This window comes from Podarcis liolepis (genome assembly GCF_965112155.1).
Source record: "Podarcis liolepis genome assembly, chromosome: 14".
Classification (NCBI taxonomy): Eukaryota; Metazoa; Chordata; class Lepidosauria; order Squamata; family Lacertidae; genus Podarcis; species Podarcis liolepis.
Window position 1 is genome coordinate 32,236,278 of NC_139569.1, and position 23,830 is coordinate 32,260,107.

General features: G+C 45.6%; 1 long non-coding RNA gene across 1 annotated transcript in view; it reads right to left on the minus strand.

Moving 5' to 3' along the window:
• Window positions 1–19,510, minus strand: part of LOC310693333 — a 30,190-nt gene extending 10,680 nt beyond the window's left edge. The window contains exon 1 of the long non-coding RNA XR_014519095.1: window positions 19,431–19,510. This is a non-coding gene — a long non-coding RNA (uncharacterized lncRNA). The remainder of the gene's footprint in view (window positions 1–19,430) is intronic.
• Between the last annotated feature and the right edge of the window lie 4,320 nt (window positions 19,511–23,830).

A 23,830-nucleotide genomic window follows, 5' to 3' on the forward strand; every position in this document is an offset into this window, starting at 1 on the left:
TGAAATGTTCCTGCATTGCTTTCACAACTTGGCCCCTTGGACAAGTTGTCTCAGGCCTCATGGCACTGCTTGACCTAATAAGATGCCCCCTTAACATGTTTTTATAATGGTTTGTTGAGGAAGATGCTTTTCTTCCTCGCGGTTTATCACTCCACCTGCTTTAATAGATTGTAATGATCTTCACGGAGACTTGCAATAGAATGAAATCCATGACGCCGCAGAACAGTGAAGTGTAAAGGGAGAAGACAAGGAGGGGAAGGAGAGAGGAAGGGGGGGGGACCTTTCAAATTATTGTTCTGGTGCCAAAGGTGCCCAATCACCTTACACCTGTGGATTAGTTCGTTGCCATGGAAATGCACCGTCGCTTTACAGGGCCATGATGCGGTGGTACCCAGATTACTGACTCTGAGAAACACAAAGGGGACGGAGGAATTGTGGGTTATTATTAGAGCTGCAGCTGGAGATTATGTTGTAAACCTGGGATTGCATGGAGTGGCAAATGGGTGGCGGGGGGGGGAGAGAAATGAATATAGCTGTAGCCTTGAAACACAGCAGAGGTGGGGAGGCAGAGATGGAGGGGAAGGAGGGGTGCTCTCCAGTGATTACTGCAGGAATTGTCCCCTTTTATAATTTCCCCCCACCCAGCCTGAATAGGTATTTTCCTGTCAGCCAGAGTGAAAGGGTGGGAGGTAGCCTGCTGAGTCTGCATGCCGGTACAAAAACCTAAGTCTGGAGCCTTTGTTTTTCTCCCTGAGGATGTGAGCAATATAGTAATACATTAGCAAAGTGTCCATTGCGCCTCTCTCTCTCTCTCTCTCTCTCTCTCTCTCTCTCTCTCTCTCTCTGTGTGTGTGTGTGTGTGTGTGTAGAGAGAGGTTAAAATCCAGAGAAGAGGGCACACAAACACTCATCAGGCACCACCCTGTGGGGTCTCTGGCTACAGAGGATGGAACACCCAGGGTCAGGGATGGAGCACAGGATGTGAGACAACAGCGCTTTCATATTCCACGTAGGAATGAAAAGCAGCCACTATCACTGGATTCCTCTCTCTGCTCCTAGCCGAAATGCTGAGCAGCTCACAGGCTCCTATTGCATCCATCTGCTGCTACTAATGGGCTCCATCGCTGGGTGGGTGAACAATATAAGAAAGGTCTCATTCAGCCAGGGGGTCCTGAAACCCAGAGCTATTAAGCTCAACAATGGGGGTTTACAAAATGCTGTCAGTATAGTTAGTCGGGACGCTGGTGGCGCTGTGGGTTAAACCACAGAGCCTAGAACTTGCCGATCAGAAGGTTGGCAGATCGAATCCCCGCAACGGGGTGAGCTCCTGTTGCCCGGTCCCTGCTCCTGCCAACCTAGCAGTTCGAAAGCACGTCAAAGTGCAAGTAGATAAATAGGTACCGCTCCAGCAGGAAGGTAAACAGTGTTTCCGTGAGCTGCTCTGGTTTGCCAAAAGTGGCTTAGTCATGCTGGCCACATGACCCGGAAGCTGTATGCCAGCTCCCTTGGCCAATAAAGCAAGATGAGCGCCGCAACTCCCAAGTCGGTCATGACTGGACCTAATGGTCAGGGGTCCCTTTACTTTACCTTTATACTTAGTCCTTGGCCCACAGAAGTATCCAAATGCATCATGTTACTGTGTAAATTAGTGGCTTCCATTCATATGATTTCCATCTGTAATGATCTAAATCAACAGTCACGAGCCTGGCAAACCATCATGCCCATCAATACTTCCTATGGTGCCTGCAAATGGTCTCAGCAAATACCCTGTTAAAAACCGCCCACTGTTTGCTCTTTCTGCTCACTTTCTGTTTGCACAGGTTCAGGATCTTCTGCATTGAAGATGCCCTTGTAAACATGCCCATGTTTCACTGGAATTTTATGTGGCCTCCCAATCTCTAGACAGGAGACCTGCAAAGAGCTTCTCTCTGTGAGCAAGTGGGGGGGGGGTGACTGATGTAGGTTCCTTTTTCCCAATGATGAGTGGGGTCGTGCCCACACAATTTTGTGGTCCTTTCTCTTTTCCTCCTCTTTTAGATGTGGCAGCCATTTTGTGTTGCTGCTGTTGTTGTTACTAAGTACATTCCGCAGCAACCTTCCCCCCCCCCCAACTTGCATTTTCTCTATAATTCCAAATGTTTGCTAGAGACAAATGATGGCTGCCTCCTGTCCTAAAGGGCCTTGGACCAGAATAGCAGAAAAATCACTTCTTCCTGAATAATCCTGCCACCTCCTTAAGATAACCATCTGAGACCCTCCTCTAGTACCATTCCCACATTCTGAGATTAAGTGGGTGAGAAAATAAAATGGAGGAAAGGAGACTGCTGCACGATACTGAGGGACTTGTAATTTTGTTTTATTTGCATATCTTGCTAGGGTTACTTTTGGTTCACCACATTTCTCTGATGAACCTAGGGACGTCTATTATTATTATTATTATTATTATTATTATTTTGTGCCCATCTGACTGGGTTGCCCTAGCCACTCTGGGTGGCTTCCAACATATATAAAAACATAATAAAACATTAAACATTAAAAAACCTTCCCTATACGGGGCTGCCTTCAGATGTCTTCTAAAGGTTGCATAGTTACTTATCTCCTTGGCTCGGGGAGTCACATAATTCCATACCCCCTCCAACGTTTCTCCAATGAAAATAGGGACATCCTAAGGAAAAGTGGAACATTCTGGGATCTGGTCCGAAACCAGGATAGCTTCTGTAAATCCAAAACTGTTCCTAGAAAATAGGGACACTTGGAGGGTCTGTCTGTATGATAGGGATGCAGAATAAATTCAATTTGGTTCACTTTTTAATGCAAACCTACCTAATTCACACTTCTTGAATCAAAAACATATCTAGCCTTTGAAATCTTCACTTCTGCATATTTTGCACTGCAATCCTCTATCCAAACAATGTGCAGAAAAATGCATATCTTTGCGGAAAATGTGCATCAAACTGATGTGGAAATGTGGTGCGTTGAGAAAACTAAGGAACTGAAATTGACAGAAACATTCAGCCCTAGTTAGAAATTGTGCTGCGAAGAGTTAACAAGAGTTGGCATTAAATAAGTGATGGGTTGGAGTGCAGCCAACGTTTTGTGCTATATTGAATGGTGTTATGGCTAATGGATAAAACAATAGAACGGAACTGCTTTTGTTATCTGGTCAAGTCAAGCCTCGTGTATCTTGATGCTGCCAGTTGCTGTCTGTCTGTCTGTCTGTCTGTCAGTCTATCTATCTATCATGTATCTATCATCTGTCTCCAACTTTCTATCACACTATAGTGTGACTACTGTAATGCCATAAAAAAATGAGAAGAGCCCTACTGTGTTTCACACAGATGCCTGTGGGAAGCACACAAACAGGACCTGAGTGCAGCAGCCCTCTACCCACTGCACAGAGGTAAGGACTGTATAGGATAAAGGGTGGACCCAGGGGTGGACCTTGGTAATGTGGCACCTTGCGTGAGCCCAAAATTTGACACACACCCTTGCGCTGCTTTCCCAAAACCGCCTAAGCAAGGTGTCAGGCTTTGGAAAGGAGGCAAAAGACTCTGGCGAGTTCCTAGAGACCTCCTATCTCCTTTCCAAAGCTGGATAAGCATTAACTAGGCTTTAGGAAAGAAGAGGGAAGACTCTCAGACCCTGTCAGAGTCATCATACCTCCTTTCTGATGCAAGGGCCCACTGGGCTTTGGGAAGGAGGCGGGAAGGCTCGGCACCCTGTGTGAGGGAACCATCACACTCTTGTGGGGCTATGCAAAAAATGCATTCATGCTCCTCAGTGGCTTGAGACAGTGGAAGCTATTGAATTACTGACCTCAACAGATGAGGATCCTGTGGTCAGGAGGTAGACCAGGCATAGGCAAACTTGTCCCTCCAGATGTTTTGGGACTATAACTCCCATCATCCCTAGCTAACAAGACCAGTGGTCAGGGATGATGGGAATTGTAGTCCCAAAACATCTGGAGGGACGAGTTTGCCTATGGCTGAGGTAGACCATGTCTCAGTTCAGAGCACAGAGAGATGCCCTGCACCCCTCCTTGCTCTCTGCAATCTCCAAGCCCTTCCTCTGCACACATTTTGCCCATCAAAACAACAAGCCTCTTGCTACCATAATAATTAGTACTAATCTGAAAGGAGGCCCCTTTGGCACTGTCAGTATACCCCCTCTGATGTCATGGACTGGTTGGGCATGAAGAAACGGTGGGAGGAACCAGTTAGGGAACCACCAAGGCAAGAAGGTTCAGAGCCCGGGGGGGCAGTGGTAGCAGGACGATGAGTGCTCAGAGGGAAAAGACTGGGAAGGGGAGGTGCCAGACGCTGAAGGGGTAACAGGTCTCAGTACATTGGAAGAGTCTGGGGGCAGAGAGAAGTTCAGAAACAGAGGCAGAAGGTGAAGCAGGCGAATAGAAGGAGGGAGGTCAAGAGGCAGAGATGAGTCAAGCTAGTGAAGAGTCATGGGTGCCCCCCCCCCCGTGTGACAAGTTCCCTCCCCATCCCAACTCCCAGAACCAGGAGAGGGATTAAATAGGTGGAGCAAAGACAGGCTGCACACAGGCGCAGTCTCCAATTGTTTGGAAGAAGCCCTGGAGCAGCAGAGACATAGATGGCTGTAGAGAGACAGGTACCTTTAGTCTTGGCAACTGATTTTATGGAGTGGGACCTACAGAGCATGAGCTGCTGTGTTCATTAGGCTATCTGTGAAGGTCATTTTTTCCTAAAAGTTATCTCCAGCTTTGAACTATGTGATTTACTGAGTGGCTTACTCTGCAGCACCTCAACAGTACTTTCCTCCTTTCAACAATATTTGTGTGATTGTTGCCCTTGCCATTGTGGGTCCTTAGAACCACCAGATAGCCAAACTGATGCCACACAGCTCATTACAGAATCCACAATAAACTAGGATTACCCACATGACTACTGTCCAGAAACACTGCCCTCCCTCTCAACTGGCTTTATGTAATCATGTTATCACATAACCAAGTCTAATTCACCTTGTTGCATCATGACATCATTCTGTTCCACTTGGGATCCCCAGTTGGATAGGCCTGCCCATGTGACTATGCCTAAGAACACTTGCTATGTAGATCGGGGTGGGAATGTGGTGCAGGGACGGACTTTGGTTTTTCAAATTACAGTGGCACCCTGCATGAAGCCAAAATTCAACACCACCACCACCTCTCATCTTATTTTCTGTGTGTGCACTATGTCATAGTTGCAACGCCTTGCAGAACGCCCCTCAAATCAGCACCCAGTGCTAGGGAACCAGTCACACTGCCTTTAAATCCACCTCTGATGGCAGTGAAACAGCAGATAGGGGAAAGATGGCAAAGGCATCGTTGGGGGAAAGCAGTTTAGCTGTTTCCCCATCCCTTCAACTTTGATTGGAAAACGGAACCTGGCGAGCATGCAGAACAACCCTCATAATAATACTAATTTTGCATTTTAAAATCAACTGTGTGCAATCCACTCCGCTTTCAGTGATTTGAGGACAAATGCAATTCAGAGCTTGGGGCTCGTACATTCATTTCTTCATGTATCCGTGCGAAAACACAGTGCATTGCTCCTGGGGCGAACATCTGCTCACATCCAGTACCACAGGCAACTTTCATCTGTCTCCTTCCAAGTACTTGCAAATGAGGGCTTATCACAGCCCTAGTGGCATCCGTCCCAATGTGTGGCGTATTGAAAAACACTTCCATCCTCACCATCGTCCAAGCCCTTCACCTTGGCAATGTTTGGAAGTGCCCTGGGAGCGTGGCCACAGAGTCTCTTCTCTCCCCTCTCCTTTCACCTCCCCCCCACCCCCCAATCTGCAGTGCTTGCCTTGCCTTTGACGTCAGCTTTGAAATTGCTCGCTGTGATGTGCCGTGGCTTTGCTGTGTTCCCTTTCTAGTCATAATATTGGTTCAGCCGTAACCTCGGCACTTTGAGGTATAATTGTCCCTGACAAGAGGGTGAATCAATGGTGGAGGGTTGATAAGCATTACATACAGATGACAGAAGTCAGGACATATCGGATTACTGCTGTGAATATAATAAAAGAGAGACGAAACATGTTGGCGGCTCAAAGACAAGCCATTTCATAACTCTCTAGTGGGGCTATTATCTTCCATTTACTGCCACTGATAACCAGGTTGCCAATGGTCTCCATAGGATCCAGTTACAATCCATTTAACATGTTGCTTGCCAGGCACAGCCAGGGTGGGGAGGCGATATTGACAATGATTTTTAGCTTCTTTGATTAGTTTTAGGAGGGGAGTTAGATCTGCCTTGACCCAGCTTTTCGATGAGATAAGACACCAAGCAGGTAATGCTTTGAACTTTTTTTGTGGGTTGGTGTGTGTTTGTGGGTATTAGCCTCTTAGGAGAACATAAAAGAGCCCTGCTAGATCAGGCCAAAGTCCCAACTAGTCCAGCACCTTGACATCACAGTGGGTAACCAGTTGCCTATGGGAAGCCTGCAAGAAGGATGTCCGTGGAACAGTCTTCTCCTCCCCACTAGAGATTCCCAGCCACTGGTAAGGTAAAAAGCAAAAGGACTCCTGGATAGTTAAGTCCAGTCAAAGGCGACTATGGGGTGTGGCGCTCATCTTGCTTTCAGGCCAAGGAAGCTGGCGTTTGTCCACAGACAGCTTTTCAGGTCATGTGGGCAGCATGACTAAACCGCTTCTGGCACAATGGAACATCATGACGGAAACCAGAGCGTGCATGGAAACGCTGCTTACCTTCCCACCGCAGTGGTACCCATGTATCTACTTGCATTGGTGTGCTTTCAAGCTATTAGGTTGGCAGGAGCTAGGACAGAGCAATGGGAGCTCACCCCATCCCAGGGATTCAAACTGCCATCCTTCTGATTGGCAAGCCCAAGAGGCTCAGTGGTTTAGACCACAGCGCCACCTGCATCCCAGCAACTGGTACACTAAGGCAATCCTTAGCTAGCTGAACTGATTCAGTGTGTGGCAGCTTACAAGGTACTAAATCTGTGGTGTATTTACAATGCAGTCAAACCAACAATGCACGTTTGCTAGATAGACACATGATAAGCGCTAAAGTTCAGAATTCTGTCAGTTTCCTAGAGAGGACTCCTGAGAGACACTACCACTATGACCTGTCAGTGGGAGGGCATATCCATACATATAATTTCCTCACCTGGCCAGGGCACTTCCTCTTTGCTCCTTGACCTTTCACCTCATTCCAGCAATGTGAGAACATCTGCATGTCAGACACCATTTTAAACTGGGCTAAAGTATGTCTTTGTAACTGGATGGCCATTTTAAGCCTGCCTGAACAAAGCTGCTGTATCTGTTGCTCTTCAACAAGTATGCTGAGTGAGTAAGTGCTATTTTTAATTTTTACAAGACTGTTTGCGTGGTTATTTTTTTATGTTGGAGAGACAGGGGAAATGCCACAAAAAATTAGTCTGCCTTAAAGCATCCTGGATTACTTAAACCAAAAGGCTAAAACCAGCCTATCAAAGCTTCTCTTTTAAATGGCGAAGGGATGCACTCTGCTGAACTCACAAAAATGAGGAAGGATAATACCTAGTATATCCTCTCCTAGTATCTAGCAAGAAAGAGTGTTCCCCAAACACTTCTCCCCCTCTCCAAATTATCCTCACAACTCTGTGAGGTAGCGTAGACTGAGAGACAGTGAGTGGCCCAAAGTCACACTCGTGATTCATGGCTGAGCAGGGATTTGAACCCAAGTCTCCCAGGTCCTGATCCAGCACTCTAATCATTACTCCACACTGGCTGTATATCCTAAAGACACGGCAGTCTCCACTGACCTTCATTCCAGGAAAACCAAACCTTAGAAAAATCACAGGAAGTCAGGGAGTCTCTTGCCGCTCAGAGATTTGGGTGCAACCAGCCATTGGGAAGGGCCATAGCTCAGTGGTAGAGCATCTGCTTTCCATGCAGAAGGCCCTAGGTTCAATCCCTGGCATCTCCAGGTAGGGCAGAGAGAGAGACCCCTGCCTGATACTCTGCAGGACCACTGCCAGTCACTATAGACAATACTGGAACAATGGTCTGACTGAGGAATAGGGCAGCTTCCTATGTTCCTAATGCATAGTATTCAGCACCATCAATGTGCGTTGCCACAAGGTGCTGGGTTTAGTCTGAGAGACAAGGGAAGGATGTTTATTGCTTTACACGAATCAGCTCTTTTGAGCCATTGTTGAAATGCTGAGCTTCTGAAAAGATGCGAGGTGCACACATTCATTCACAACATTCTTAAGTGTGGAAAACATGCATTCAGTCTCCTTCATGCAATTATGCCGACAGAAAGCAATGTTTTAAATGCTACATCAGAAGAATCTTTATTTGCATCAGCCACTAGCCATAGCAATAAAATGTACTAAGGATAGAGGTAAAAACTTAACTATGCAAAATATATTCTGGAGGGTTTACATCAATAATCAAATAATAGATCTTATTCTAATTACCCGTGCTAATTTTTTTCCAGTTTTTGCTGTCACTTGATTATTTTGATCTGCTAGAAGAAATAACACAGTAGCAAATGGTTGAGTGACCTGGTATGAATAGTAGTAGAGGGGCAATAACCTCACTCCTCAAATCTTTATAAAGAGCACAATCTGAGCTACTGATTCAATACTGCCATCTCCACATGGACACAACCGGTTTTCCAGCGGAATATTTTGAAACTGACCCTCAAGTACAGCTGAAGGCAGCATATTTAATCTTGTGTAAGTGAAAGTGCATCTTTATTTTGGAATTGTTAAATTTTTCAAATAGGGTGCCAACATGTCAAAATGACTAGGTGGAAAATAATCATATCATACAGAAAGTCACAATATGAAATAGTGGTATGTAAGTAGGGAGTTCTCCACCCCTTTGTGAGACAGAAGTACCTGAAATTCCACTCCAGGGTTCACTGGAGTCTCTTAGGAGCTGATACTTTACCATGGTGTCAATCATCTTTCATATTGATAGGTTTCAACTCTATATGTGGCGTATGTGAACAGCATGAGATCTTGTTTTCAAGTGTTTGGCTTCAGATAGATTTAAAGCATTAGGCCTGAAAGTATGCATGCTTTGTTTTGCGGGAGATAGTACCTCCTTAGAATTATTCACCTCTGGTACACAACCAGAGAAATCCAAAAAAAACCACACCAATGTATCTTGTTCTCCAGCATTGCACAGAGAAACGCACAGAGAAATCTGGAAAGATCAGCTTCATCATGACGAAAATTTCCTGTTCTCTGTGTGAAATGAAACTTTAGACTCTACTAAAATTCTTCTGTGTAAGAAGCATGCTATCAAGGCAGGGAAGCTCGCCGCCTCCCCAGCTTCCGACAGATGAGGTGTTTTAGATCCAAGACAAAAGCCCTCGCCATCTTTCCTGGGCTTGGGGATCAGAACCAGGCTCACACATGGGGCAGTGATCTGGAAACGCTTGGCCACAGAAATGTGCTTGGGTGCAAGCCAGCCTCAGCCCTAGGCAAATTCCCACCATGTGCAAAGATTCCTAGCCAAAACTGCAATCTGTGCGAAGTGAGGAAGTATGAAGTGATGAGCCTTTCCTGGGTCAGAGAGAACACGGACAAGGGAACATGCAAAAACACCCTCCCCAGCTAATTCGTTCCTTTATTTTTGTTTCCACTTGAGGAAGGTTTTGTTCACTTTCTGTTGGTTTCCTGATTGTAGCAGTTTACAAACTTTCTGCCAAGAAGCCCTGGTGATCAGTGAAAGCTTATCAGGAGTTCTCCGTGAGATAATTAGGAACAACGGACGGACATTTCTCATGGAATGCACACATACATGTGTGTGCATGCAGATGTATTCTAGGGCAAGTTTACACAAGACAATGGTTATGCCCCAGAGGCCTGTCAGGTACCTTGAGTGGGTGGTCTGAATAACACTAGGCTCAAAATCAACCAGGAATTACAACTTCAGAAATCCAATGCATTGTGCTCACCAAGTGCATATTTACCACCCCCATACACACACACACACCCAAAAATTGACAACAACAATAGCAGCCAAGGCAAAACAAAAAACCCTACATTGCTGGCTGGAGAGTACTGATTTGTTTCTCTCTCTTTTTGCCAATTATTTTGATAAAAATTCCAAATTATTACAAATTGTTGCCAAATTAATACAATTTAATACAATTTTCCAAAACCGGTTTCTTACTACTCTCCTTACAAGATAAATTTGTTTCTTCCTTCTCTGTGTCCCAACTGTTGGGAACAACAACAAAATGACATTTCTCTCCCAAATAAGGCTACTGAGATGAAGAAACCAAGCCCAGAATGGGATTTTGCATGAAAGGACCGTGAGCTCAGTTCATAGCTGGTACTGGAAACAAATTTCCTGGCTCTGAATGTATGCATGAGCTACCCTGCTCTTTAATTCCAAGTGGTCCTGGGTGTAGGTTCATTCCAAATGTGTTCTAGATATTAGTAGATCTTTTGGTCATGATGAAAAACAAAGTACTGTAGATCTGAAATCAGCCAGCTCCTGTTAAGAACATAAGAAGACCCCTGCTGGATCAGACCCAAGAGGGAGGTCCATCTAGTCTTCACTCTATTCCCACAGTGGCCAACCAGATGCCTGAGGGAAACCAGCAAGCAGGACTGAAGCCTTTCATAGGACAGAGGCTCCTCCTCTCCCCAGATGCTGCTTCTAGGGATGAAGTTAAGGCCTCACTCATTTCCTCAATCACATAATACCAGCAAAGTACTGGAAGAAGCAAAGATCACTAGTGTTGAAGCAATTGTTCTTCAACATCAACTTTGTTGGACTGGTCATGTTGTGCAGATGCCTGATTATCGTCTTCCAAAGCAACTACTCTTTTTTCAACTTAAGAATGGAAAGTGTAATGCCGGTGGACAACAAAAGAGGTTCAAAGATGCTCTCAAGGCAAATCTAAAAAAAATGTAGTATAACTGGGAAACACTGGCCTGCAAGCACTCCAATTGAAGAACAGCCTTTCCCAAAGGTGTCATGGGCTTTGAAGATGCTCGAACTCAGGACAAAAGGGAGAAACATGCTAAGAGGAAGGCACGTCTGGCAAATCCTCACCATGATCAATTCCTACCCGGAAACCTATGTCCTCACTGTGGAGGACATTTGGATCCAGAACTGGCCTCCACAGCCACTTACGGACTCATTGTTAAAACCATGTTTATGGAAGACAATCTTACTCGGCTACGAATGATTGCCAAAGAAGAAGATTCATTCATTCATTCATTCATTCATTCATTCACAAGATTTCTTCCTTACCCTTCACCATAGGGTCCCAGGGTGGGTTACAGTAGTATAGTATGCAATGAAAAAACCGGATAAAAATTTTCAGCTGCAAAGCAAATACAACCATTCTATATGGAACAGAAGATTATAAATTCAATAAAACAAATTTGTCAAAGACCAGGAGCTATGATGCAATATTCTCTTAACAATCTCTTCTGCCTGGTAAGTACTAGTACAAGAGCCCTCCTCAAAGAAATGTGAACTTTCAGAACACATCCCAGGATACTCTCCAATGTGTGTGGCTTCCCTCCATGGTACACTTGCATTGCAGTAGAGCTGGTAGGCCAGACACTGGTCTCCCTGCTCAGTTGGCCACTTGAGTAGGTGGGTGGTGCCACACACCTGTCCATCACCTAACATCACCCTAGCAGCAGGTGGTCCTTCTTTTTTCCTTGGAGTGCAGCTTGAGCACAGCTGATCCCAGAGAGCATCCTGTCTCTGTCGATAAGCTGATTGAAAGTGGCAGCAAGTCTCCCTTGCTAAGGAGTGTTAAGGCTCATGACTGCTCATTGGCAGCTGGGCCTCTACCTGCCCGACATCTGAAGTCACTTATTATGTCAGGTGTAGGGTAGGAGGTGGGATCTGGTTTGGGGGAAATGGTTCACAGGTCAAATTGGGACCCATGTCTGGCCTGATTAAGCCCAAAGGCCAGATGTTCCCCACATACTGTATAACACACTGCAGTAATCAAACCAATAGGATACTGGAGCACAGATGATCTTCTGTGCCACAGAGATCCCAAGAGCCTCAAGTGATAGCAATGGAACCAGAAGTACCCTCAAGCTGCACATCTGCTTCTTCCGAGGGAGTGTAACCCCATCAAGATCAGGAAACCTCCCACCCATCTGGTCTGGGGAACCAGCCACTCACAGTAGCTCAGTCTTATCTGGACTGAGCTTCAGTATGTTGGCTCTCATCGTCTATTACTGAGGCAAGTCCAGCACATCCATTGCCACACCTGCAGATGTAAAGGAGGAGAGCTGTGTGTCCTCAGCATATTGCCGATAACGTACTCCAAAACTCTGGATGAGCCCACTCAGTAGTTTCATGTAGATGTTGAACAGCATAGGAGATACAACACAAAGGAACCCCACACTGAAGGCTCCATGGGTGTGAAGAGCACATCCCAAGCATCACCCTATGGATATGACCATCCAATGCAATGCCACCCACCTGCAACTCAGACAGTCGCTCCAGAAGGGTACTATGGTCAATGGTATCAAAAGTTATTGAGAGGTCAAGGAGAATTAACAAGGGTGTATTTTCCCTGTCTCTCTCCCAACAGAGGTCAAGCAAGGCAGTTTCTGTGCCAAAACCTGGACCTAAATGCCACCAATACCCTGACCATTGTGCCCTCCACAACCATGGGCAGGAAAAGGGTGAACATGGATGGAGATGGATGCCAATTACCTTGAACACCAGTACCCTTCCCTGAATTCAGAGTATTCCCCCTGGGCTTCATTTCCAGAGGGGAAAGGGTTCCATAAACTGTTCCCTGATCCACCTCCATTCTATGCTGACCAACTAGGCACACTGTATGAATGCTAAGGAAGCCCTTCCCCAGTCATGTCCTCACAATGACCACCCAGATACCTGTGGGAAACCTACTAGCAGGACCTGAGCACAAGAGTGTTCTGCCCTCCTGCAGTTTCCAGCAGTGGGTGGGTATTCAGAATCATTACTGCCTCTCAACAGTGAAGACAGAACATAGGATAGTGGCCATTGATAGATAGCCTTATCTCCCGCCCCCGGTGAATTTTATCCAAATTTCTTCTAAAGTCATCCAAGTTGGTGGCCATCACTGCCTCCTGTGGGAGTAAATGCCATAGTTTAAGTTAGTTAAACTAAGTTTGCTTACCATAGTTAAGTAAGTTGAACTTAGTTTTCCATAGTTAATGCCCTGTTGGCTTTTAGATATCAAGAAGGTTCTACTACTGCAGCCTCACCTCTCTCCCATCTCCCACTAGGCATCAGGAGCTGACCTCCCTAGAACCAACTTCCCTGGCATTGGAGGTATGTCTTCTAGAGACCCAGGTCATGCCACCTTCTGCCAGTGCTGGGCTTGTTGCTTCGGCAACCATGGCAGTGGTGCCACTCTTCAGTGGTCATGGCCATCCTTCCTGGAATTTTGTAAAATTATTATTTGTTCAGTTTACGAGTCACCTAATTAAAGCAAATATATATTCTCCAAGCAACACACACAGTAAAACAGTCAAAATTAAAACAAGCCACACAAAAACTCAATAAAACTGTAAATCAATGCAACCAACCCAGCAGCTGATAAAAGCCAGCCATAAATCCAGGCACAAATCAAAAGCCCAGCAACCAATCCAGCAAATTGTATCCATGCCTGATTGCTGAGATCTTGGGAGGGAGTCTCAGTTCATGGACCCCAATGGTTCAGCTTCACAGCTTATCTCCACTGGGAGCCATGTGTTCCGTACTGTGGGTCGGACTCCTCTGAGTTTTCGGGAGAACAGCAGGTTACAGAATGTACTAAATTGCTTAAAATCAAAGGTCGTTTTAGTAGGTTTTTCATTTAATTTGGTTTTTTCTTTTATCATACTCTTCAGCCAAAAAGTGGGGGAAAGGCTCTTGGAATAGCTTACAAATGACAATCTGAAAAGACAAAACACAAAAGGGAAATGGATTGGGAGGGAGAAGGAAATAAGTAAACACACTGTATTGGATACCAACTGCGCAGAATTCTCCTGGGCTGGCAAGAGTTAAAATGAGCAAAACACAGGCTGCTCCACTCAGAAAGCCATTTTCTTAATTATTTTAGTTTAACACTCAAGTCAGGGTGTGCAGAGGTGGGAATTCATGTGTAATCTAAAACCCCCTGACATGGGGACAGCATCAGGCTGAGAAAACATTAGTGGTACGATTTCCATTACATTAAAAATTATTCCTATTAGGCCAGCCCTGTGGGCATTACATTCTGTCCGCTCCCTTCCACTGTTACATCAGTTGATGTCATTATCATGCTTTAGGAGTATAACGTTACCGTTTTATCACAGAAACCTTAAACACTTACATCCAAAGCACCGAATCGAGTTATTACCCGAGATGACCAAATCTCAGTCTATTATCATTTGATTTTTTTCCCATTTAAAGAACAGTGACAAACACCGGCGACTCCATTTTATTTAACATGAGAGGGAGACGGATGTGGTTTAGAGATGCATAAAGCTTGCAAAGGTGTGAGACAGTGGGCTGTATCAAGTTTTAAATCAGAGCATACCCATGGAAATCAATGGACAAGACTAACTTGAGCCCAATGGGTCTGCTCTGAGCACGATTTGGTTAGATGCAATGTTGTGATTTCTGTTAAGGATGTAGATGTGCCAGAATTCACTTGAAGCAGCAATAAGAGATGTGCATTCATACACATCTTGCTGGGCACATCAACAATTGGGGTTGAGATATTCCCCCTACCCCCCCAAAAAGGATGTATTCCTTTTAAAAAAACGTTATCAAGTGCTTCCTTGACTGCTGGAGAATGTCAGCCCTCCTGGAAAGGCCATGGCTCAGTGGAAGAGCATCTGGTTTGCACATTCAATCTCTGGCATCTCCTTTTAGGGCTAGGAATGCCCCCTGCCTGAAACCCTGGATAACTTCTGGGTTCTCCAGTGTACACCAGAGATGGAATGGGGAAACTGTTGCCCTCCAAAATTGGATTCCAACTCCCATCAGCCTCAGCCTGCATGATCAATGGTCAGGGATGATGGGAGTTGAAGGCTAAACACATCTGGAGGGTCACAAATCTCCCATCCCTGGTGCAGACGATACGGAGCTAGATGGACCAATGGTTTGACTTGGTGTGGGGTGAGTAAGAAGCAAAATGATAGAGGTTTATGTATGGCATGGAGAAAGTGGCTAGAGAAAAATTCTTCTCTTTCTCTCTTAGCAATAGAACAGCCCATGAAGTTGAATATTGGAAAATTTGGGACAGGTAAACAGAAACACCACACAGTTAAACTATGGAACTCACTCCCATGGCAGGCAGTGCTGGCCACCAACATGGATGGCTTCCAAAGAAGACAGGACAATGCATGGAGGAGGAGGCTATCAGTGGTCACCAGCCATGAGGGATAGGCTCTGTCTCCACAGTTGGAGGCAGCAATGCTTCTGAATACCAGTTGTTGGAAACGAAGTTTGTTCTGGGTATAAGCTTTCATGTGCATGGTATCTGAAGAGTTGTGCATGCACACGAAAGCTTATACCCAGAACACATTTAGTTGGTCTCTAAGGTGCTGGCGCTGTGGGTTAAACCACAGAGCCTAGGACTTGCCGATCAGAAGGTCAGAGGTTCGAATCCCCGTGATGGGGTGTATGAATATACAACTGGCTAGGACGCAGGCCTCCTATGATGCGTGTATGATGATTTTGGGGTGGTCTTTGGCTAAGGGGGCTGGGCAATGTCAAAGTCTTTAAAGGTTCCCGCACACTTTTGTTCAGGGTCTCTCCCTCCTTGGAAGGATGAGAGGGAACTCTGTTGCAACAGAAAAATAAATATCTGCCTTGCTTTCCGTTGTATCCTGTCTCCATCCATTCTTCTCTGACCGATCATGGACTTAGGGAACTCAGAGTCCCATTGGGGAGTTGGGCAGCAAAAGCCAAACTATTTTTTACATCACTACCACTACAGCAAACTTGAAATGTTTCTCTCCTACTGCAATTCCAACACCTCTCCTTTAAAAAAAAAATTCCTGTGATCAAGTCCTTATTTCATTGCAACAAAATGGACTCCTCTTCTAGAATTCCTCATTGTGTTGGGTTCACTGGAGTCCACACGCCATCTCAGAAAGGTGGCAAATGAACCAATCATGTTCTGGCACGTGCACAGAGTCTCCCTAGCAACAAAGATGACAGCTTTGTAACAGCAGCTGCTGCTTAATCGGGGAGTGGGGGGGGATACATGCTCTCATCTGAAGAGTAATGCATGATGGAGCCCTATTCATTACCTGTTTGAAAGAGTAATACACAAATGCTCAAATGAAGTCAGACACCTTACATGCATAAGTTAAGAAGTTTTTGGAAGTGGGGGGGGGGACTTTTAATAGTAATGCCTCATCTCTAAATTGCCACAGTCCCATCTCTCGCAGTTTGAGGTTGGGAAGAAATGGTTCCTTTCTGCATGTAGAATGGCAGGGGGGAAAAACCTCAACCCCTACGTGTTGGATAACAGTGTTTCCGCCAGGAACTTGTTCAATGAAAAAAGTGGCACATTTTGAAATTTACAGTCTGAAGTAGCCCTATTCATAGGAAACAAAGGGGAGCCCTGCAAGATCAGACCAAAGGCCCATTCAGTCCCATATTCTGTTCTCAAAGTGGCCAAGCAGATGCTTCTGGAAAGCCTGCAAGTGGGACATGAGTGGAGCAGCAATTCTCCCCACTTGTGGCTTCCAGCCACCAACATTCCAAGGAAATCCTGTGTCCTAAGTCCATGGGAGTTGTTGTAGTTTATAAGAACATAAGAAGAGCCTGCTGGATGAGGCCAAAGACCCATCTAGACCAGCATTCTGTTCCGGGGGCAGATCTATACTATGAAACTAATGAAGCTTAAGCTTCAGGATCCCTAATCTCAGAGGTGCCCCAGGAGCAACTTTAGTCCACGTTGCTTTACAAAAATGGGTCGAATTTAGTTTTGACTAAAGTGCAAGCATAAGGGATGTGGGTGGCGCTGTGGGTTAAACTACAGAGCCTAGGACTTGCCGATCAGAAGGTCGGCGGTTCAAATCCCCGCGACGGGGTGAGCTCCCGTTGCTCGGTCCCTGCTCCTGCCAACCTAGCAGTTTGAAAGCACCTCAAAGTGCAAGTAGATAAATAGGTACCACTCCAGTGGGAAGGTAAACGGTGTTCCCATGCGCTGCTCTGGTTCGCCAGAAGCGGCTTAGTCATGCTGGCCACATGACCCGGATGCTGTACGCCGGCTCCCTTGGCCAATAAAGCGAGATGAGCGCCGCAACCCCAGAGTCAGTCACGACTGGACCTAACGGTCAGGGGTCCCTTTACCTTTTAAAGTGCAAGCATACGCAATTGTCTCTAATATAATGCCTTTGTGTCTGCTGTTTTCAGGAATATGTTCAATTTTACACACACTTTCCCCACACTTCCACCATGATGCATGACGCCGTGTGCATTTATCAGTTTTGGTTCCTCTTCATTTCCCACCCTTAAATTTAATTCTCCAAATTGTCAGTTTGCTTTTTTAAAAAAAAATATATGTCCTCATGAAAATTTATCAGCATTTCAGTGCAAATTTCTCCACATATACACATTTCCCTATGCAATTTTGCATAATATATCCTGTCCCCTCCCCCAATACTAGTCTACGTCATTTTCGCTAATATATTCATTCTTATGCACACTGTTCCCTAATACGTGCATTTTTTTCTCCTAAAGGTTGGTTGAAGAAGCGCAGCACAAAATTTCAGTAAGAGTGGATCTGGAAGGACAGCTGTGCTTTGGTTCCCCAGAAAGTTTGACATTGCTAACATTTGGTGCTTAAAATCCAATTTCTCTTTCGTCCGGACTTGGAACTGTCCATCAACAGCACTTCGAGAGCAGACTGAAAGGCCCAAAGGTCAGTTGGTCACCGCCTTCCTTAGTATGGCAAGGAGTCTTGCATTTCTATCCTGATGATCACAGTTATTTCTAAATGTGCATCTATATATATAAATTAGCATCACATATACAGTGGTACCTCGGGTTAAGTACTTAATTCGTTCCGGAGGTCCGTTCTTAACCTGAAACTGTACTTAACCTGAAGCACCACTTAAGCTAATGGGGCCTCCTGCTGCTGCCGCATGGCCAGAGCACAATTTCTGTTCTCATCCTGAAGCAAAGTTCTTAACCTGAAGCACTATTTCTGGGTTAGCGGAGTCTGTAACCTGAAGCGTATGTCACCTGAAGCATATGTAACCCGAGGTACCACTGTACATTCTCATTTGTCCTCTGTTTTCGCCAGGCCAAGATGGTACCCTCTGATCCCTTCCCTTGTGCCTTTCCCTTGGAAAAGAAATTAAAGAAGTGCTAAGTGTGGCTGCTTAGCAAAAACGTTGCAAAAGGGGGAAAGGGTGGCACATGGCACATCCATGGCAGCTTCCTCAGGTTTACATAAATCACTGTTCACTTGCCCACGAGAAATATAGCAAGTGAGGCTGGATGGAAATAGATTCTGCAGTGACATTAGTTAATCTGAAATAATCCACTTTATTAAATGATAGTAATGTAGTAATGGCCATCACTGTATAAGCAATAAAGCTAAATTACATGGTAACTTGCATTAGCTCCTTGACATTTTATCCTGATTAATGTACAATTAATGTGTCACCTAATACTATACATGTGTTTGTCGATGGACAGATGGGTTAAATTTCACTGCACACATGCATTCCCACCCATTCATCACTCATGCTCTTTCTCTTCATCTAAAAAGGAGATTTCATTTTCTTCTAGCAGCAATGCGGGGACGGCACGGTAGCCCCTTCTCATAACATTTAGGCAGGTTTGCTTGTATCATTTCGCTGCCTTTCTCCGACTTGTGTGCAATGTGATATAGTGGTTAGACTGCTGGGCGATCTGGGTTCAAATGCCCATTCAGCCATGAAGTTCAATGGAGGGACATTGGACCAACAACTGCCTCTCATCTTAGCCTACTTTGCAGGTTGTTGGGAAGATAAAATGACAAGGGGGGAAGAACCACGTGAATCACCTTGAGTTCATTGGAGAAAACGGTGGATCAGCAATGCAACAAACAAACAAGCAAACAAATTCATCCTACGAGCTACTAGGAACAGAGAGAGGCATTTATTGTCATGTCAATTTGCCAGATTAGTACTTCCCAAGCCAATAACTTTAAGGCCCTAAAAAACGAAAAAGGTATTGCTGTTTCTAATCTGTGCTTTGTTGATAATCATTTTAATATGTACACTGATTAAGAGGTGTATACATTTCCTCCTAAATAATATAAATATATATAATATACTGACCGAAAAGTGCATATGCTCTGATTTAGGCAATTCTTAAGCTCTAAAATTTAAACACATTATATTTTATAATTATTATTTTTTAATGTTGTAAGCCGCCTTGAATCCCAACTCATAATAGTAGTGATAATATGCATCATAATAGGGAAATGGCTTGCCTCATCAAGTTCTCTGATATCAGGCTGACATCCCAGAGGCTGAGTTCAGAAGGTGCTTCTTCCATTCCTAGGCAAACAGCTTAGTCATTTCCCATGTGTGCGTCTAGGACGGAGGGTGGGGGTTTTATTTTCTTCAAAAGAAATTCATTGCGTAATGCCTTATGGTCTATTTTCAGCATTGGCTGAAAGATTTGGATCAGCAGGTGAAGCTAGCGGGCACTAGCTACGTGCATGGAAAACTACATTTGATCTTGGCTTGGAAAACCTAAGGGAGGAGCTGTAGCTCAGTGGTAGACCAGCTGCTCTGTGTTTGATCCCCAACATCTCCAGCCAAGGCTGGGAAACATCTCCAGCTTGAAACCCTGGAGAGCTGCTGCCAGTCAGTGTTGGTAATACTGAGACAGAATCATAGGATTGTAGAGTTGGGAGGGACCAAAAGGATTGTCCTGTGCAACCCCCTGCAATGTGGGATGCATGGCCCAATGATCTGCATTGTATAGAGCAGCTTCCATGCCCCTGTGTTAACACAGTTAGCTGATACTTCCTCCATTGCACAGAATGCAGTCCAAGCAGAGCTGCACGTTGGTCCATACAACTGAAAATGCTGAGCTACAATTCAGCTATGAGCCCTGTCAGATGCTCTGCAGGGACAGTGGGAGCGCCACCTTGTCTGCCACCTTGTCGCCCACCCTGGACAGCAGAATGTCTTGAATTACCTCTGCTGGCATGAGAATACAGTGGTACCTCGGGTTACATACGCTTCAGGTTATGTGCTTTAGTTTAAGAACTTTGCTTCAGGATGAGAACAGAAATCGTGCTCCGGCGGCGTGGCAGCAGCAGGAGGCCCCATTAGCTGAAGGCAGCCCTGTTTAGGGAAGCTTTTGATATTTGATGTATTACAGTATTTTAATATTTTTTTGGAAGCTGCCCAGAGTGGCTGAGGAAGCCCAGCCAGATGGACGGGGTATAAATATATTATTATTATTATTATTATTATTATTATTATTATTATTATTATTATTATTATTTGGTGCTTCAGGTTAAGTACGGACCTCCGGAACGAATTAAGTACTTAACCCAAGGTACCACTGTATAGGAAAGTGCTTTATACTAAGTCAAACCATTGGGCCATCTAGCTCAGTATAGTCGACACTAACTGGCAGTGACTCTCCAGGATTTCAGAACATTCCCAGCCCTACCTGGAGATGCTGGGGATTGAAGCTGGGTCCTTCTGCATACAAAGCAGATGTCCTATTACTGGGCTACAGATTAGCCCAGCCAGTCTCCAGCCCAGCCCAACCCACTCTGCATTTTGGGAAGGCCAACAAGGTTGGAGAGGGAGAGCATCATCACTTCTAGTCACTTCCTGGTGGTGCAGCAATAAAACTGCTAGTGCATTGCAAAGCGGACAAGGTCAAGAGTGGTTTCATATTGGATGGGGGACCATGTGTTAAGATTCCTGCATTGCAGAGGGTTGGACTAGATGACCCTCGGGATCCCTTCCCACTCTACCATTCTACGATTCTATGATTGTACCACCAGCTTGTTTCCTTCCCTAGGATGCCTTTTGGAGCTGTCACTCAGGCCCCTTTGTCAGCTCGGCAGGGGAAGGCAGGAGGAAATCATCTCTTTTGCTAATCACCTATCACAAGCAATGAAATCCCGCAGTCCGGTGCCAGCTAGGTACCGCTCAGAGGGGGAGAAGGGAGAGGGTGGGGGGAGCAGCCTGTCACTCAAAGTGGATATTTATGAAAGATGACAGTTTTCAAATATCTCAATCTTGGACAGGGCTGCTCCAGTGTCACAGAGGAGTGTTGCAAAATTGGAAGAGTCAGCAGCCAGCGTTTATTTCATCAGGAACTGTCCAATCTCTGCCGATCGCTTGACAGTCCTGGGATTGCTGGCACGAGCTCGCCTCCTTCCCATTGGCCCTTGGCTTGCTGTTTGCATGGATCAGTCTAAAGAGTTGTAATAAATATGTAAAAGAGAGGGATGGGGACTCTTCGGCAAAACAGCCAGAGACAGCGGCCTGGGTGCCATGCTACCCTTTTTAGCTATGCCAAATAGGAGCCATGGTAATTACATTCATATTGATCGTTATTGTGCGGGAACAAGGTGATTAGGCTTTCTTTATTTCGTTCCTGCAATGAGCTGCACATCCTCTCTCTCTCGCCACCTCAACCACTGCCCTCCCTTTGACTTAGAGGTGCTTAAAAACTGACTCTATGGAGAAAGTGATTTATAGGAGAGCCACCTTCCATCTTGCAGATTAGTACTGTGCTGAAACCTCTCCTGATCCCCACCCTAACTTCTTAAGGACATAAGAAGAGCCCGTTGGATCATGCCCCTGGCCCATCTAGTCCAGTATCCTGTTCTCACAGTGGCCAGCCTAATGTCAGTGGTACCTCTGGTTGCGAACGGGATCCATTCCGGAGCCCCGTTCGCAACATGAGCAGAACGCAACCCACGTCTGCGCATGCACAGATCACAATTCACCGCTTCTGCACATGCGTGTGACATCATTTTGACCATCTGTGCATGCGCGAGCGGCATAACCCGGAAGTAACCCTTTCCGGTACTTCCGGGTTGTCGTGGGATGCAACCTGAAAAGACGTAACCTGAGCCGAACGTAACAAGAGGTATGACTGTACAGGAGCCCTCTTCCTGCCTGTGGCTTCCAGCATCTGATATGCAGAAGCCTTGCTGCCTCCAAACTGTGACAGCAGAGCATTGCCATCCTGGCTACTAGCTAGGGTTGCCACACATCCTGAATTTGCTGGACACGCCCAAGATTTCAAGGATGAGATCAGTGTCCAGGCAGATTTGTAAACATTTTTTTAAAAAATGTCAGGGGTTTTGTTTTTGGTGCGCTGAGGTCACTGGCTGAGCAGCAGTGCTGTCACAAAAGGAAGGGGCAGCCACGTGCTGTCACTTCTGGTGGCCGTGTGTACGTCTGTCCTCCTTCCCTCAGTGGCCTCCAGGCCGAAGCCCCTGCAGACCCTGTGGCCAATGAGCCAATCGCCTGCCGTCTGCAGCTGCCACAGAGCCACCAAAGTGCCTGGCCTGCTGCTTCTCTGGAGGCAGCAGAGACCAGTTGTGGTTTGCAGTAGGACGGCCCAGCCTTCCAGGAGGCGCACCTGGCCTGAGCCTTGAAAATGATTCAGGAGGCAGAAGACAGCAAAGGTAAGAGAGGGGATGGGAGGAGGGGGTGAGCAGGGGGGCTAGGAAGGGGTCAGCGGGAGGGAAAGGGAGAGCGACGGAGATGCTGGGTGGTGGTGGGGTGCCCCAAATGTGTGGGGGAGGGGAGTCCGGGTTTTTGGTCTTTGGAATATGGCAACCCTACTACAAGCCTTTCTACTCCATGAATTTGTCCAATCTTCTTTTAAAGCCAGGTTGGTGGCCATTACTGCATCCTGTGGCAGAGAGATTTCCATAGCTTAACTATGTGTTGTGTAAATAAAGACTTTATTTTGTTATTATTATATTTATTAAATTTATATACCGCCCTATACACACAGGTCACAGGAGAAAATCACAATATAAAAACACAAAATACACAATCAAAATCTTCCAAAATTCCACTTAATTGAATGTCCACAAGTTTTTATGTTATGGGAGAGGCAGAAGGCCTTTTCCCCAAGCCACATTTAATTTCATAAACTTACGTTATGTCACCTCTTACTTTCCTTTATTTGTAGGTTTTCTTTCGCTGCAAAAGATGCGTACGGTTTTTTCAGCCTCATTTTCAGGGAAAATTGGGAATTTCTTTAGACTTTTGTTGGGTGAGGGGTTTTAGCAAGGGCAGCGGGTGTTTTTGTCTTTCCAGTAGATGTTTGTCCAATGCTTTGCAGCCTTTTTGGCTGTCCATATTTCCTGATCTGGAAAAGTTGTGTGTGTCTGTGTGCTGCTTTATGATGACTTCCCCTGGATTCCCCTGGTTCCAGAGTACAGGCCACTGGTGAGATGCTTTGTAGGCTGAAAGAAGAGACACAAGTACCCCTCAGCCCCTAAGCATAGGAGTCAGTGTGGTGTAGTGGTTTGAGTGTTGGACTAGGACCTGGGGGTCCAGGGTTCAAACCCCCACTCCTCACTGGGTGGCCTTGACTCAGTCACTGCTTCTCAGCCTGACCTACCTCACAGGGTTGTTGTGCGGATTAAATGAAGAAGGGGAGAACCATGCATGACCCACTGAGTTCTTTGGAGGAAAAGGTGGAATATAAATGCACTAAATAAGTAATAAAATAAAAATAAATCTTGGCTCGTTAATTGATGGAGAATGTTTTTTTTAAGTGGAGAAAATGTTTGGTATAGTACTAATCCACAGCCCATTATGGTGCTGGAGGAGACTCTTGAGAGTCCCATGGACTGCAAGAAGATCAAACCTATCCATTCTTAAGGAA